The sequence below is a fragment of the Passer domesticus genome, chromosome 3, assembly GCF_036417665.1.
Source record: "Passer domesticus isolate bPasDom1 chromosome 3, bPasDom1.hap1, whole genome shotgun sequence".
NCBI classification, from domain to species: Eukaryota; Metazoa; Chordata; class Aves; order Passeriformes; family Passeridae; genus Passer; species Passer domesticus.
The window spans coordinates 91,470,703-91,486,515 of record NC_087476.1 but is presented as its reverse complement, the minus strand read 5'-3'; the positions used below and the strand labels follow the sequence as shown (position 1 = coordinate 91,486,515).

The window sequence follows — 15,813 nt, the reverse complement described above, 5'->3', positions numbered from 1 at the left end:
TGCTCTATGCTACGTGAGGTTGCATTTTCTGAGAGAGAAGGAGCTATCTCATACAGCCAGGGCTCTGCAAAGCAGCCAGCATTCCTGAAACAGTCTTTGTTCAGTGACTACTAGGAAAAGAAAATTTGTAAAATTTCAGTGGGTAAAGAACCACAATCAAACAAAGAGCTTATGCTTAAAAATTATTATCAGATAAACTAATGAAGGACAAGAAATTTAAAGCAAAAACTTGAGTATGGAATTATTTAAGTATCTTCATTTCTGATATTAAAATTCTATAACCCCTTTATTTCTAGAAGGGGAAAAGGGGGGAAGGGGCAAAAGAAAGAGACAACCAAGTGAGTTGGATGTCTGGACAAACTATGAAACAAGGACAATCAATGAAAATACAGGTTTTTACTTTCCTCTCTTCCTGAAGGAATTAATGAAACTCTTGAACTTTGGCCTCTTTTCTAGGCTAGAGCAGCAAAGAGACTGCCTGACAACCCACAGCAATGCTGATGGAAGATTTTAGTGTGAGAACACAGTGTGCTCACTTGGCATTGCATTCCCTAGAGGGAATATTGTAGACAGCATATAGATTAAATTTAGCTAGATTTGGACATTAAGACACATACTTGGTTCCTTGATAGAAAAGATCAAGAGAGGTCATTCTACATGTGGTTTTCTTTGTAGGTTTATAACGCTTTTGCCTTTCTCATTCCTTTTTATGGCATTATTGTTGCATACCAGACAACTATTCCATCTTTCCTAGTGATGCTGCTTAGACAATATAAGAAGCTTGTGTCAGGAAAATAATCAGGATTCTCTGAAGAACTCAAAGGCCTTTCAGCATGTTTCATAATTGATTTCAAGTGTCTGATGAAAAGTCCCTGTGACAAAACAAATTCCTACCATAGGAAAACCAAAACTTCAAGTCTGAAATGAGAGTTTTCTGGGATTTTCTAGTTTTACATGAAATGGCACTATGCAGTAGGAATCCTCAGCACTGCACCAGCTAATAACAACCAGCTAAAGTTGTCTGCAGCCATTGCCTTACAAACAATAAAAAGAGTCACTTTTAAAGAACAGAGCAAAAACAGTTTCAGGTCATTTACCCACTGGCTTTTCCTGTCTGGAATGCCTTTCAGAGTTTTGGCTCTGTTGACACTGCAAGTTAAATGAAATAAAAAATCCAAACAGAAGCCACACAACTCAGAAACTCAGTCTTTTTGATCTACCTAAGTGTTTTTATGCCTGCTCATCACCATGGGATTCAAGTGCTCCTTTTCACACCTCAGTGTTTCCAAAAGAATCAAGTCATGGTAAGACCATAATACTTAAGTGGCTGTTGCAAGGAAAGATTGCTTTAGAGAACAAAACCAGTCCTCTTCCCTAGAAACAACCCTGAACAAGACAAAATAGAGGTAGAATAGGAGGGAAAGTAACAGGGCAAAAATATTTCCTTGGCAAAAAGATTAGTAGAGTTGGCAACCTATGGAAGCAGAATTGTAAAGAGTTGGAAGAAAATGTTTTCCTCTAACCTTCAAGTGCAAAGAGGTCACAGTTCTTCCAAAGAGCTTCCCTTGGGATAATGTGAATATGGATCATCCCATACTTCAGGGATTGAATAACCATCTGAAAGGAGAATAATTTGAGATAAACTGAGATTAGTTTCTTGCTAATCGACATCTGCTTGGAAAATCTAGTGCAAGGGTCATTTGGCTTGCTATGTTAATGATAATTCTGCCAAGAACAAGTATCAAAACACTAAGAAATTTGTAAAGATCTGGCACATTACATCCTGCTTAATAAATTCAGAGATTTGAACATGACAGCATATTGTAATGTAGTAATATAATACAGTAAATGTGCAGAACCATATTCAGCCCATAACAGACCCAACACTGATTTCAATACACATGCTTACTACAATCTGAATGAATTATTTGAATACATACTTAGCTGAATATGTACTAACAACACTACATATGAAATGAAGAAAAATTGTGCTCCTTTTTTCTCTGTATTATATGCAATTGGAGGAAAAATGTCTTTTTTTATACATATTTGTATAAATATTTTTGCAAAAAGAAAAGTATACATTTAAATTTGGGGCAAGATTAAGACCTGGCTGCCATGCTTTAGTTAGCATGAGTTAACAAAAACACAGCCATTCCAAAAGAGGTAGAGTAAGCTTTTTGATGAGGGGAAAGCAGTGAATCAAAGAGAAGATCTGTTTGAGTCACCCAACAAAGACAAACCAGTTGGGGACAATGAAGAAAAGCATAACCACCCAATGAAGAATGGGATAACCACCAAGCATCAGCTTGGGAGAGGCAAGTTACTATTAGTTTCTTGATCCCCCCCTGGCCCCCCAGCTAATGGTGAGACTCATCACATAATGGAGTGCCTGAAAAACATCTCCCTGGCTGTCTTACATTGTTACCTGGGGTGTCAAAATGAACATCCTGGATAAAAATCCTCATTCTGGAAGTTCCACTGGCAAAGTTTCATCATGCATCTTCCCCTAAAGGAAGGAAAGTTTTCAATTACCAGAGATTAGTCATGGTATTTCCGCTGGGATGGGCTAACCACCACAATCATCTTTTCACTCGTACAGAACACCTGATGAGAAGACTGTGGACAGAGCAGGATTGCGTCTGGAAGGACCACAGGCTAGGCATAACATTTGACAATCCCTATGCTTCCACAAGATAGAAATGGAGAGGCATAAAAGAAACAGATATAGACTAACAGATCCTGTTCTTGTTCCAAAAATGGAGCTGCATGAAGAGTGAAAGTTTTCTCTAAGTTCCTCTCTCAGTAGCAAATGTGAGAGAAGTGACCCAATGCTATTTGGTCATTCAAGACACAAGCATACCTCTTCGGCCACATGGAGAGAGCTGGTGGAGGCGGAGGGGAAGCTGGGCAGTGTGGAGAGATGGCTTGCTAATCCTGTCAGGAGAAAAAGTGTTTCATGTCACTCAACAGCATCTCCGCAGGGCAGTTACGGGAGGAGCGCTGACAGCCCCTGAAAGGAATCACCTCAGTCGTCCTCCAGCAGGAAGAGGTCGGCTCTGACGAGAAGCTTATAGGGTAGGGGAGATGAAAGTATGGGGGAGGGACATCTGGGCTCCATGTAGGATTTCACCTTCCTCTGCCTCACGAGCAGTCCTGCCTGCTTCCAGCTAGCCTGTCCTTTCTGATCCCTTCAAGAATCAGTTCCGTCGCTCTCTCATTCCCCAACTCTCAAAATTTAAACTTGCCAACCCTGCTGCCAAAAGTAAAGACAGAAATAACATTGGATTAGAAAGCAATTTCAACATAAGGAATAGCTGCAGGGACAGATCAGGGATTCTTGCCACATGTGACACAGGGTACCTACCATACCACAGCACACACTGATAAGTACATTTTGCAACCAATGTTACAGACTTACCCTGCTTTTCTTTAGAAAATGCTTAGTCAGGCACTTGCAGTCAGTGGTGCACTTGAATGGTTCTCAGCAGGAGAAATAGTAACTAAGTGTAGACAAAGAGGTGAAACATCTACCAAAGGGATAAAGTCACCCAAGACATCACCAGGGTTAAATAAGATGGCACCTCAATCACATCATAAATGCCTATATTGTCACAGAGTTACCATCTCCAATGTACAAATCAGAAATCATACAAAATAAATGTAATCTACATTCTACCTGAGGGCCACAAATCATCCCTGAGTTCATGGGATTCATCATCCCCACACCATGACAGAGCACTCCAAAGGACAGGCTGTTCAGCGGTGGCCAAAGACCTAAATCTTCCTCCCAGAAGACACTTCCATGTTTTAGAAACACAAAGGTATCTGGGTTACAGTTGGGCATTTGGGTTTTGATGCAAGATATTCCTTACTGTCTAGGAGGTGTACAGCATTTTTAATGCAGAACACTGCCTACTACTTGCCACTGTCTCAATGGCAGCAGCCACACATCCCTCTCAGGGACCCTCGTCCTTCTCTCCCAGGCCCTCAGAACCCCTTGAAAGAGACAATAATTCTTGCCTCAAAAAGCTAGTGAAAACTGCTTTTGCTGACAGACAACATCATATAGGGCAGCCACTCATCCATCAATGGGAAATAAAATTCAGAGGTCTGGCTGCTCCTTTGCCTCAGTTGCACTTCAACATCACATTTTCCCTGCTTTGGTGGATTAAAGCTGAAAGGCTTTACAGGAGATATGTCTGTTACAGGAATGTAAACAATAAATAATTATAGGAAAGACAAAGACTGATTTATTGAAGACTATTCACTACTAGAAAGTAAATAACTGAACTTTCAATTTAAATGGACATTTTTACTGCCAATAAATCTGCTTCCGCAGATATGAGAAGAGACTTCATGTAGTACACAGAAAAGGAAAAGTTAGAGAAATTCAGAGAGTGCCAGTGAGCAGACAGGGCCAGACTCTTGATAGATGCTGTTGGTTTAGACCAACCTAGGATTGTTTATATGCTCATCTGCCATTGAATGAGTATAGTGAGATAGAGCAGACGTAAACAAATTGCTGTTGAGAAAGGGAAAAGGAGCCACATGCTTATCCAGCAGCCTTCACATCACCAAATCTGCAAAGACCTTGATACTTGCTTTGCCCAAATATGGACTACCAGGACTTTTGAGATAAGCTCCTAAAGTTAGGTACTGCATCTATTTTTATGTTTTTAAATATTTTTCTTTGAAAAAACATTTGAGTCCCCAGCAGTCCTCCTGGTCCACAAAGAGAAGTGGCAACTTTTAGCACTACATCACTGATGTACCTTTGTGGATTCTGATGAAGATGGGTCTGTGGACTGATATGCATATCCAGAACCATACTCCAGAAATGTTCAGTATTGGCCACTGCCTGCCTTGTTGTGAAAGTTCTCCCAAAGCACCAGAGATCAAATTATGGTTACTAGACAGAGAACCCCACTGTAAATGAGAATGGACTGATAGATCTGATGGGCCACCACAAGAACAGTAATTGCACCTGGCTTATTACCTGAATCAAGTGCTACATCTGACACATCAGGAGCTATATTTGGACACATCTGGTTTCTCATGAAGATGAATGTGACCTGAATTTCTTATCACTTCTGATAAATATTCAGGACAAAACCCCAGGTACCTTAATATCCTTCGCCAATTTCTGCTCTGCAGTTTCTATACAGTGCAATGCTAGAAATAACACAATTTTCTTGGTGTACATGGATTATTTCAACAGCCTAGAGAATTTAAAACCTACCGCCTTAATTTTCACCAGCTATTCCCTCTAACTGTCCTTTTCCAATGAACCAAATATTATTTATTTTTGATCTAATTTCCCACAAAATCAAAGTATAGTTGACACTCCCCAAAGTAACTTAACAGATATGGATATATCTGAAACATGTGAACTCAGGAGAGATTTGGAAAGTTTTATGTATGTGAAATAATTGAATTCACACACCACTGACTTTTATATCAAAGGATGGCCACACAAAATGCTGAATGTGATTCCTAAGTGGTGAGATCTTAGGTTTCCCTCTGATCTGATGGACAGTCTTAACAATTTCATGGAATGTGATCTATCCCTCAGGCTTAAAGTGAACTCTTAACAGGTCATCATTTTAAAGCTCCAAAACATGTATTTGTGGGCAAGACTTGCAAATCTAAAAAGTTTTTGTATTAATAAAATGATAGAATAAGACAAATATGGTAGAAAGGCAGGGAGAAGAAAGACATACATCCTGCATGCTTTTTTATATTTGTTTTACTGTTATACTTAATTTTATTTTCAGTTAGTCTACCTCTGAGGTTTCTATTTGTTTCCTTTAAAATTAGTAATCCTCACTTCAACAGTAAATTGGGTAAGATTATTCTGCATCCACTTGCAAATACAATGGTTCTTCCCAAACACATAGAATATTTTTAGTCATGGCTGGTGAATTTCAAGAGCTCCCCCTGTTTTGTAACCACATACAAGAAATCCACATTTCTATGGCCAAATCAAGCAGATTGCAAACTTTTCTCTAGACTTAGAGCAGGCTTTGAAGTCAGAGACTCAGAGTGATGAAATTAAAATGCAATAGGACATTAGTTCACCGAGTTCATGTACCAGCAAAAATCTGTTTTAAGATTTGAAACTGAAGTTAAAAGCACAATAAAGATACAAATTCCTGCTAATCTGAAACTTTCTCTTTCTCACCTTGTCATAAAAGCCCTTTGTGCCTGTAGCCACAGTCCCTTATCTATCCTGCAGACTCTGCCAAAAGGAAGCTGACACCTCATCAGAAGATATCTGGGGAGAATGGTACTGCTTGAATCCTGCCTCTATCTTCAGAATATTTTAGTCTATAAGGCATGGCAAAGGATTTCCACAGGAGATGAATCATCAGAAAATGTAAGCGAACAGCTCATAAAGAACATGTCCTCCTCATAACCAGACAGTTGGTTTTCAGTTTCATGTTCTAACTTTTAAAAATGAAAAAATTCAACTGGGTCTGCATCTTTGCCTAATGTCTCTGAATTCCATTTCCCTAACTGCTACCCTGGAATTAGAACCAATTTCATAATCATTATAAATGCAAATAGGGTTTTTTTGTTCACTGCCAATACTACTCTGGTAGTTGCATAACTTTATAGTATTAAATATGTTAGCTATCCCCCTTAGCAGAGGCTGAGGACTACAGTTTTTCTAAGAGATCAGGGTGGGCAAAGGCAGCCAGGGCTGTCTGTGAGAGAGTTGAGCCTGCTCAGCTACCATGTGGCTTCTGCAGTGCCTGCAGGACCTTGCAGGACAAGACTCAGCAGGCACCAGTTAAGCTGCAGTAAAAAGATACCCTTTAGCAGTAAAAATAGACACAGAGCCACTTCACTCCTCCTTTCTTATTCATTAGCAATATTTCCTTCTTTCTTTACCCCGTGTATTTACATAGCATTTCTGCAAAAGAAATCTTGGACGCCTCAGATTTTTTGTTCAGCCATTGTTTCTGACCACTGGTATCACAGTGCAACTTTTCACAGATGCCCCTTTAATGCAATATTTTGTTCTAGATAAACATATCTGTGTTTCAGCAGAAACACAGATAATGATGATATGGAATAACAGAAATTAATGACAGGTAATACGATCTTTATTCAGGAGCATCTTTTATTGTGCGTGGCACACTAAAAATATTGTTCTCCTAAATACTCAGGAAAAACAAAACTTGCAGTTAGCAAACCCTTTAAGTGTGTGCTTTTCTTTAAGCCTTTCTTCTTAAGAAAGTCTTCCAAATGTTTGCTGGAGTAGTCATGTGCCTGGACTTAAGCATGCTTAGAAATACTTCACTGGACTCAGAGCCAAAATCTGTTTGCATTATGGTTCAGGAATAGCAACGGAGAGAGAACAAAAGGAACAGTTATTCAGAATTTGGACAAATAGCTGTAAATACATTTTTTGGTGTTATTAAGTCAATATTGGCTCTGCTCAGCATGCACTGACTGAACTCACAATCCTAACAATCAGAGCTGAAAAACACAGACCATGGACGTTTATTGATTTAGACAAGATCACTCCTCGCAGGAGAGTAAGCCTCTAGTTTTACAGACCTTTTAATTCCCTGTACACCATTCCTTTCCCTTTTACAAATCTCCTGCTGTGAAACTCTAAAGCACTCTTGAGACACTAGAAATCATGGAACTAGCTCTGCAAATTGTCCATCAGTCAAAAGAGGAAGCAACTCCCAAGACCAAGGAGTTCAGCTGTTGCTATCCACGCTGGTTTTGGCCAAAAATAAAGCAACAGCCACCACATACCAAAAACCAAAATGTTGTTGCAAAAGATATAATAGTTGCAGATAATTGGGGTTTTTTAGTGTTACCCTCTAACCACCTCCCAACACCCCAAAAAAAGGTACCAAATATCTGGGCTATCTACTGGCAAAAAATATAATTTCTTACTTTAGGCAAATCCAACATTCCATGCAAATGGAAGTAATTTCTGCAATACAAAAAGTCCTTTCAGAAAATACTGAACTGATTAGTATTATGGAAAAGTGGAACTAATTACTCTAGTGATATAACAAAAAAAAAAAAAAAGAAGTTAAAAATTAAAACCATTCAATTCTTGCAAAAAATAATGGCGTATTTCCCATATATGCAGCCTCTGTGGAACTCATGTAAAGATATGAGCAAGGTAACCATGAATCTCCCTAAGCCATAAATGCAGGTCTCTTTGGAAATCCTTAAGGACCAGGAGTGTACCAAAAGCCCACACAAAATGTTCATGCTTAGGCTCAGTTACTCTTCAGGAACCCCCCAAAAAGGGCCAGTTTGCTCCCTAAAAATGAGGTTCACCAGCACAAGCCTTATCTGTTCTTCCAATCCCATGTGAGCTCGAGGCAGAGACCTTTCACTGGCCCTTCGCTCCATGGTAAATTTCACTTTTGGAAAACAGAGGCCATGGGCTTGTCTGAACAACACGTGCCCCTTTTTTTTTTGAAAGAAGACTGTCAAGGCTACAGAGCCAACTCATTAACCTATCCCCCAGCAGTTCCATCTGGATGGTCTTATCTGTAGGAATCTGGCCTTTCATTTATTTTTTCAACCACCATTTGTGACAGAGTTTCTTAAAAAGCAGACTCATGACTTATTATTAGCACATGGGCAGGTCAGCACACAGGTTTATTTGCTGTTAACCAACATCCTAACATGCTGTGTTTAAAATTTCCAAAGGGACTATGAATAGGCTGTAAAAGTAGGAGGTTGAATTCCTGAAGATAAGAACTTGTGATGGGACCACTGTCAAAGCAACGCATATTTTCCTCTGATAACCCTTGAAAATACTATGCAAAGACGTATAGTTCAAACATATATGAGTCCCTGACAATTCCCTTTTTAAAGGCACTTTGATGACTGGCCTGTAACACTTCAGCCATGCCATTTAGGGAATAACAGGGAAAAAATAAAGCCTTAAACTTTGAAAATGTACAGCCCCTCCAGAAAAGGCAAAAGAAGGGGAGAAGCTAGGATCAAGAGAGAAAGGAAGTCAAAGAGGTAAGAGAAAAAGAAAATATTTCCACTAAAACATATGCAGCACAATGCCTGCAGGCTGTTACGGAGGATAAATACTCCCATTTCTCTTGCCAGGGACAAACCCTAAGAACAGGGGTGTGACCAGAAGGACACTGGGGACTATGCCTGGGAGGCAAGATTCCATTTTCTACCTGTGATGTCTATCAGATCTCAGGCCATTCAGAGCTTCACCACTGGAAACACTCTCCAAAGTAGCCATGTCCCTTATTTTCGGTATATCACGCATACACACAGCTGGACACCACATCCCAGGAAATTATTCCTAGTGGAAGAAAAAAACACAGCATCACCTCCAGAAAAAATTATCCACTCGCTGGCTTTCATCTTGTGCAGAGCACTGAAAAGTCTGGAGAGAGATAAATGTCTGTTATACCGGGATTTACACATTTCATCCAGACAATTGACTTAAATTTCAAGCATGAGGCCAGAATTGATCATTTATCAAGTTAATCTTTGTGATATATTTAGTGTCTAACCATAATACCTTCAATTGCTTTCACAGTCAGCAGAGACTGGGCAGGAGGAGAGCACCTGTTAAGAATCAAGACATGAAAAAGAGCTATGCAGTAGATTGGAGTTATAAATACTGGCCTCAAACCTGCAAACTCTTGGCATCCATGGAGAACCAGTGTGAATGAAGCTACAACTGGTTGCCTTAGTGGTCTGATAATTGTCTATCTATTTTAAGCAGGGATCACCTTCCTAATTCATTGTGGGGCAGGGAAAAGGATTTAAATGTTCAGCTGTGCTCCACTGTTCCTAGCCTCATGAAATGAAGCAGCAAAAGAAGGTAACTCAATTACCTTAAATCATTAGGATATCCAGTAGCTTCCTTTCACCACTAGTGTCTCGATGCTTAATCATCACTAAGAAACTTTGGGTTTGATTCTCACTTAATGTATTGGTCCTGCCAAAAGCAAGTATTAAAATATATTCATATAACCGTTGATTATCCATTAATCATTGATTAATCCCTCTACTCTCATTTACAAGACAGTTTCTAAACATGAGCTCTTTCAGCCTATTAAGGGTCAGAAACTTATTTTCTTTCTTGAAGGAATGAAAGCATAGTTTTGCAAGTAACATCTGAAGACCACCAGCTAAAACTGTGAAACCTCTGATCAAAACTAAAGATTTAGTCAGTAAACATATTTAAAACTAAATTAGTAATTTCCTAAATTCTGCATCTTAAAATTCAAAATTAAACATTTTAGATTATTTTTATCTTTGCTAAACTGAAGTATAAACACCAGCGAAAATACTGCTAACTCTACATGGGGCTTAGAATTTAAATCTTGCTGACTTTTGATAAAATCTATACTTCTGAATCTCTTGGATATATTTTCAACAAAGCTTTACCTTATTTTGTAAATGAACACTGCCAATTTTTAACATTTGCTTTGTTTTTCAGGCTATCCTTTCTGTATGTGTCATCTAATTTTATTTTCATTTAATTTTTCCTCTAGATCAGTTTAAGTGTAAAAAAAGAGGGTAAACTGTTCATTCTTGAAATCAAAGGGTCCTGTGTCTGCCATCATAAGTCTAGGAGAGTGTGTGTAGGCCAGTTTCTTGGCTGTCTGTAATCATCACACATCAATAAGTGCTGAGTTACAACAATACTACATGCTGGGGGGGAAAAAATGACCCCTTAGATCTCTAATTAAATCACCCTCTTCCCTCCCTCTAGCTCTACCCTTTCATTTGATGACCACTTCCAGAACCAGTGGGAGGGGGAAAGCAGCTACTGGGCATTGAGCAGAGGAATGGAGGAGGCTTTGTGGGTTGTTTTCCAACCCACACATCACAAAAGGTGGTTTTTCATTCTGATTTTGTACAACACCTCAACACCACAGAACCCCAGATAACGACAGGGTTTTCAGCACTCCTGTAATTCAATTAATGGACTTGGAGGCTACTGAAGTTATTATTTGGCATCACCAAGTGAAGAGTTGGGGGGCTGTAGCTCTACAGTCAGGATGCAGAGTAATATAATTACTTCCAGTCCAGACTTAAATATTGGCATTCATATCATGACCAATTGTAAGGGAATGTTTTAGCTACTCAGATGAATGAGAAGATTACATTAAAAATCATTGTTGCATGAATTGTCTAAACTGTACTTTTATATTACATTTGGCCTTCAGTTTGGTAAGCCCAAGCACAGATCACTAACATGTGAAAGTCACACACTGCAGAGAGACTAAACCTGTGAATTTGCATTTGCACATTTTTTTAACTCTCTGGGGTTAGTTCTGGATTACCTCTGATATGCAAAAAAAAAAAAATTAAAAATAATAATGATGTCAGGGTGAAAATTCACATATGTGGGTAGCAGTGAAACAATGCTGTTTTGTCCATTTATACTCAAGAATGGATTTCATTTCAAAATGGGGGGAAATATACACGATCTGCATTAATTACGAGCACTATTTGAAAACCAGCAAGAAGTACAAGCGAGGCTATCCAAGGTAGATGAAAGCTACTTTGGTCTGACTTTTGCTTTCCTTTCTGAACTGCTGCTTCCCTAAGTGGCAAGCAGTGGAGGTCAGAGGCCAAACGAAAAGGATAAGCGTCAATGGGAGGCCCTGTGGTGTGACACAAGTGCATAGTGGTATATTGTCCACAGCCCATGAAGAACTTGTCAACAGCTCAGTGAGAATCCCTCAAAGGAGCGTCTACAGTTTCATTGCATCCTGCTCCCTGGAGGCAGTGGCAGATACCCAGGGAAGCAGCAGCTATATAAGCAAGATGGCTCTCTAGGAGCTCTGCTGTCTTCCAGCATTTGTTTTTATATATTGGCAGAAAAGATTATCAGTAGAAAAGTCTTCCAAATAACTGTGAAGTTCTATGCAAGCAAGAGCAGCTAGATTAAAAATTAATTATGCCTTAGAATGCTAGGTGTCAAAAATACAAATAATATTTACTAAATTGGATCATGTTTAAGTCCCTTCAAAATCTTCTTGTGACATCCCAATGCCCAGACTTTCAGTCTCCTGTGAATCATGAACTTACCCACTAAGCAGGACATCAGGCTTCTTGATGATCCCAGATTTGCTACAAAGTAAATAACTAAGACATAAAAAGTGTCTTTTTCATGAAAAATTGAATATCAAGTTATCCTCTGAAATGCAACCTCTTATAACAGGCAAGCTCTAATTCCTTCTCCCTGTTGCAGTTATCAAGGACAGCATGAAGAGCATCTACGATTAAATTATAATGGTCAGATTTTTCAGTCCTGTTACACACCTGATGGAGTTGAGCGGAAGAGAATTTGTCTCATAGGTAATGAGAAATTCTGCCTTTCTAGAAGAATCAGTTTAAAAGTATAAAATAGCACACACATTGCCTTTGCTTTGGTTTTATGCAGCTCGTGGAACAGCTGAGTAAGAGCCCAGGAAAGGGCTTTTAGACCTAACATCATACAAGTAATAAATCATCATCCTGATTCTATTTTGAAAAGAAAACAGGAAATAAGCTTGAATTTGATTCTGTCTGTAACAATACAGACAATAAAGAAGTTCACCAGGAAAAGAACTCAGAAAAAATTAAACAGCATCTGTAAAGTGTTGAGGATGGATATTTAGTCAGGTTTGTTCATAAAGAAACAAGAAGACTAATCAGAAAGTGAGAATATGGGGGGGAGGGTGTAAAAAGTGAAAGAAAGCAACATTTTGTCCTCTTGGCAGTGGATTTTAAAGAAACTGCAGCTTGTGTTTCTGTACAACGGGTAAGAAATGGGTTTGGGGATGCAAAGGATTTTTGCGAATCTCTTCTGTCTCTTAATGATTCAAGCATGCTGTATTTTCTACCTTACCTTCCAACTCTCCCTTAATCATTATTTTAAATACAATAAAATATGCAAGAAATGAAGATGGATCCCAGTGTCCCAGTCATGTAACTTTAATGCAGCAAAGGAGTTTTTGTCATCTGAGAGGCTGAGTCAGATTTCTGTATTACTTTTAACCCTTTGTAGCAGCCTACAGGCATTTTGGCCAACTTCTTTGACTTTCAGCTGCATTACTGCAGATCAGCTGTGTTGAAATAAATGGGGTTATGGCAGCATAACCCAAAACACAGAGATGAACCAGACCTTGGCACTGCAAAAATGATGCCATTTGTGAGATGAAATGTTACATGTTTACATCCACTGCTTCCAAAGCCAGAAGAGCTCAGACTGTCTCACTGAGCAAAGTAAGATTGAGAGCAATGAGTTTTTGGAAAATTGACTGGCAAGGAACCAAACCATAACTCATAAATATTAGAAGATGAGTTGAGCTTCTCTGAATGAAATACTGCCCAAGTCATAATAAAATAAATACCTTATGATTGTTAATAACAACAGTAATGTACAGTTGTTTAAACTTCTGAGGGGTCTTGAAAACGCTGGCAAATATCAACCAGCCAAGCCTGACAGCACCCCACACCGTCAAGAGACACTGAGAGACAGCAGAAGCAGTATTTTCAACTGCGAGTTGAAATCAAGAGTATCCAGCTTGGATTAGGTCTTGCTACTCACACCACTGCCTGCATCTCCTGTTGATACTAGCAGGAACTGTGGTTGCTTCAAATTTATGAAAGTTTGGGTTTCAGACCCAGGCCAAAAGCTGCCATTGGAGCACAACCCCTCTTGCTCCAAGCAAGATACTTGCGTGCTTATGTCAGAGCTCAGTAGACCATATCCAACAGAAACCTTGGCACTTCATTCCACATAGCTATAATGCAATCCCACTCTTAACACTAAGCTTCCCTAAAAGCAGCCTGCCCAGAGAGCACCTGAGAGCTGCTTGTTCAGGGAAGAGCAGCACCACGGTGACCAGGCTCACCGGGAAGCACCAGCCTGCACTCTGCCATGCTGCTGCTGCTGCCACGGAGGAGCAACTGTGTTTGGGTACAAATGAAGTATATTGTGCTCTCTGCACAAAGCCACGCTTTGATAGCTGCCTTTAGGAACCTGGAGGAAGCCCCTTTTAAACACAGTTTTTAAGCCTTTGGCAATAGGAAGCCTTTTCGGTTTTTTGTCCAAAAGTTTCCCAGTAGGATATAAATGCTTAAGAAATCACAGCTACACTCACCCTCAGAGGCCACATTTACTAGTTTTGACTCATGAGCTCATTCCCCAATTATATCAGCAGGACATGGATGTGGAAGCTGAAGACCTTAAGGAATCATTCTACTTCTCATCTCTTAAGGCTGAAAGCTGTAAAACAGAAGGGCATCCAAATTATCTAGACACAGCTTTCAAATCCACTTTCAAAACTGACTGGTCCTGTTCCCTCCCCTCCCTTTGAAGTCCAAATTGGCTTCAGCTTGTGCAAGGAGAATCAGGCTCTTTGTCCATCCCCACAAGGATAGGATCAATCCTAAATATGAGTAGTGTTCCCTGGCTGCCACCACACACCAGCACAAGATCGTTTCTTACAGACTGTGGCTCTGAACAGAGCTGTACTCACTCCCTGGGATATTCAGTGTTAATAGAAGGAAGGAGAAGGAAATTGGAATCTTGCCTCTGCAAATCCCACAAAGTATTCCATAGGAATAGTCAGAAAGATAAAAAAATTCACTCATCAACTGTTAAGGGATCACAACACAAAAACAAACTCTTCAGAGCTCTTTGTGGAACATGGATGAGAATAGTCTTTGAACAAAAGCATAATAATTTGGCCTCTGAATGTGGGAGGTTAGCTGGCTTCAGAGAAAAACCAGGCAGCTTAAAGGAGCTGCTAAACTTCTGCTCCTCTGTCCAGCCAAGACTATCCTGCATAAACCCAAGTCAAGTTGCCTGCATTACAACTGACTTCATTGGATGAAGGGTACTGTAAGGAGATGCAGAACAGAGAGAAAATAAACAGAAAGAAAACAAAATTTACATGAGTTCTATCCACAAACTGGAAAATCATAGTGTAGAGTATGCCCTGACCTCTAAGAATGAAAACTACGTTGAAAGGACTAAATGTCACTGTAGAGTTAAAAGATAAACAGAATCCTTCCCTTCAACGGTACCAGTACTATGTGACTTTAAATAAATTATGTGAAAACAGATTTACAGGCTCATGCCCTAAACTTATGCCTCCTTTGATAAGAAAACTTGCAAACATAATGATCTAGAGAAGCAAATTAAATTCCCAGGACTGGATCATATTCAGAATAAAAACAAAGAGGTTCTTCAAAAGCTAATCTCTCACAAGTCTCAGCACAACATGATACTCTCTCAAGGTGCAGATTTCTGTACCTTACTGCTTAAGTATGCTTTACTATGCAGAGCATAACAATAAAGAGCTTTTTTTTAAATTCAGTTAAAAGGTACCAAATTATCTTAAATGACAAAAAAAGATAAGCAAGACCCTAAATGCAGAAATTAGAAATTGTAGGAACCAGATTCCCACACAGAGATGTCACTTTGCCTGTTGGCTATTAGACTCATTTATTTTACTAAAATCTATCATGGTGTTTTCTTTATCAGCTATGTCAGGCATTTCTGAATAAATATATTCAGATATCCAAAGCAACACGTGCAATGAGAGGAAGTGAACTTTCTCATTACAGTGACCTGTAAACAAAGTCAAATGCCAAGGGTGTTCCAGGGAGCATCACCCTAATGAAACTGGAGATGGCAGTTGCCTTTCTACTAATTTCTCAAAATCTAAAATGCAAACCTACAGGATTTACATCCCCCTGCCCCCACCCAAAGCCTTGCCACTCACACCCTTTCCCATAGACTTTGCCTGTAGAAAGGACCAGCACCACAAAACAGGAAGCACA

General features: G+C 39.4%; 1 long non-coding RNA gene across 1 annotated transcript; it reads right to left on the bottom strand.

Moving 5' to 3' along the window:
* Window positions 1–1,520: 1,520 nt before the first annotated feature.
* Window positions 1,521–14,252, bottom strand: LOC135297132 (uncharacterized). The gene is made up of 6 exons (XR_010359192.1): window positions 14,127–14,252; window positions 9,858–9,961; window positions 9,186–9,316; window positions 2,864–2,937; window positions 2,429–2,509; window positions 1,521–1,617 (listed from the first exon to the last, which is right to left on the bottom strand). It is a non-coding gene; the product is annotated as an uncharacterized LOC135297132 (long non-coding RNA).
* Window positions 14,253–15,813: the final 1,561 nt, after the last annotated feature.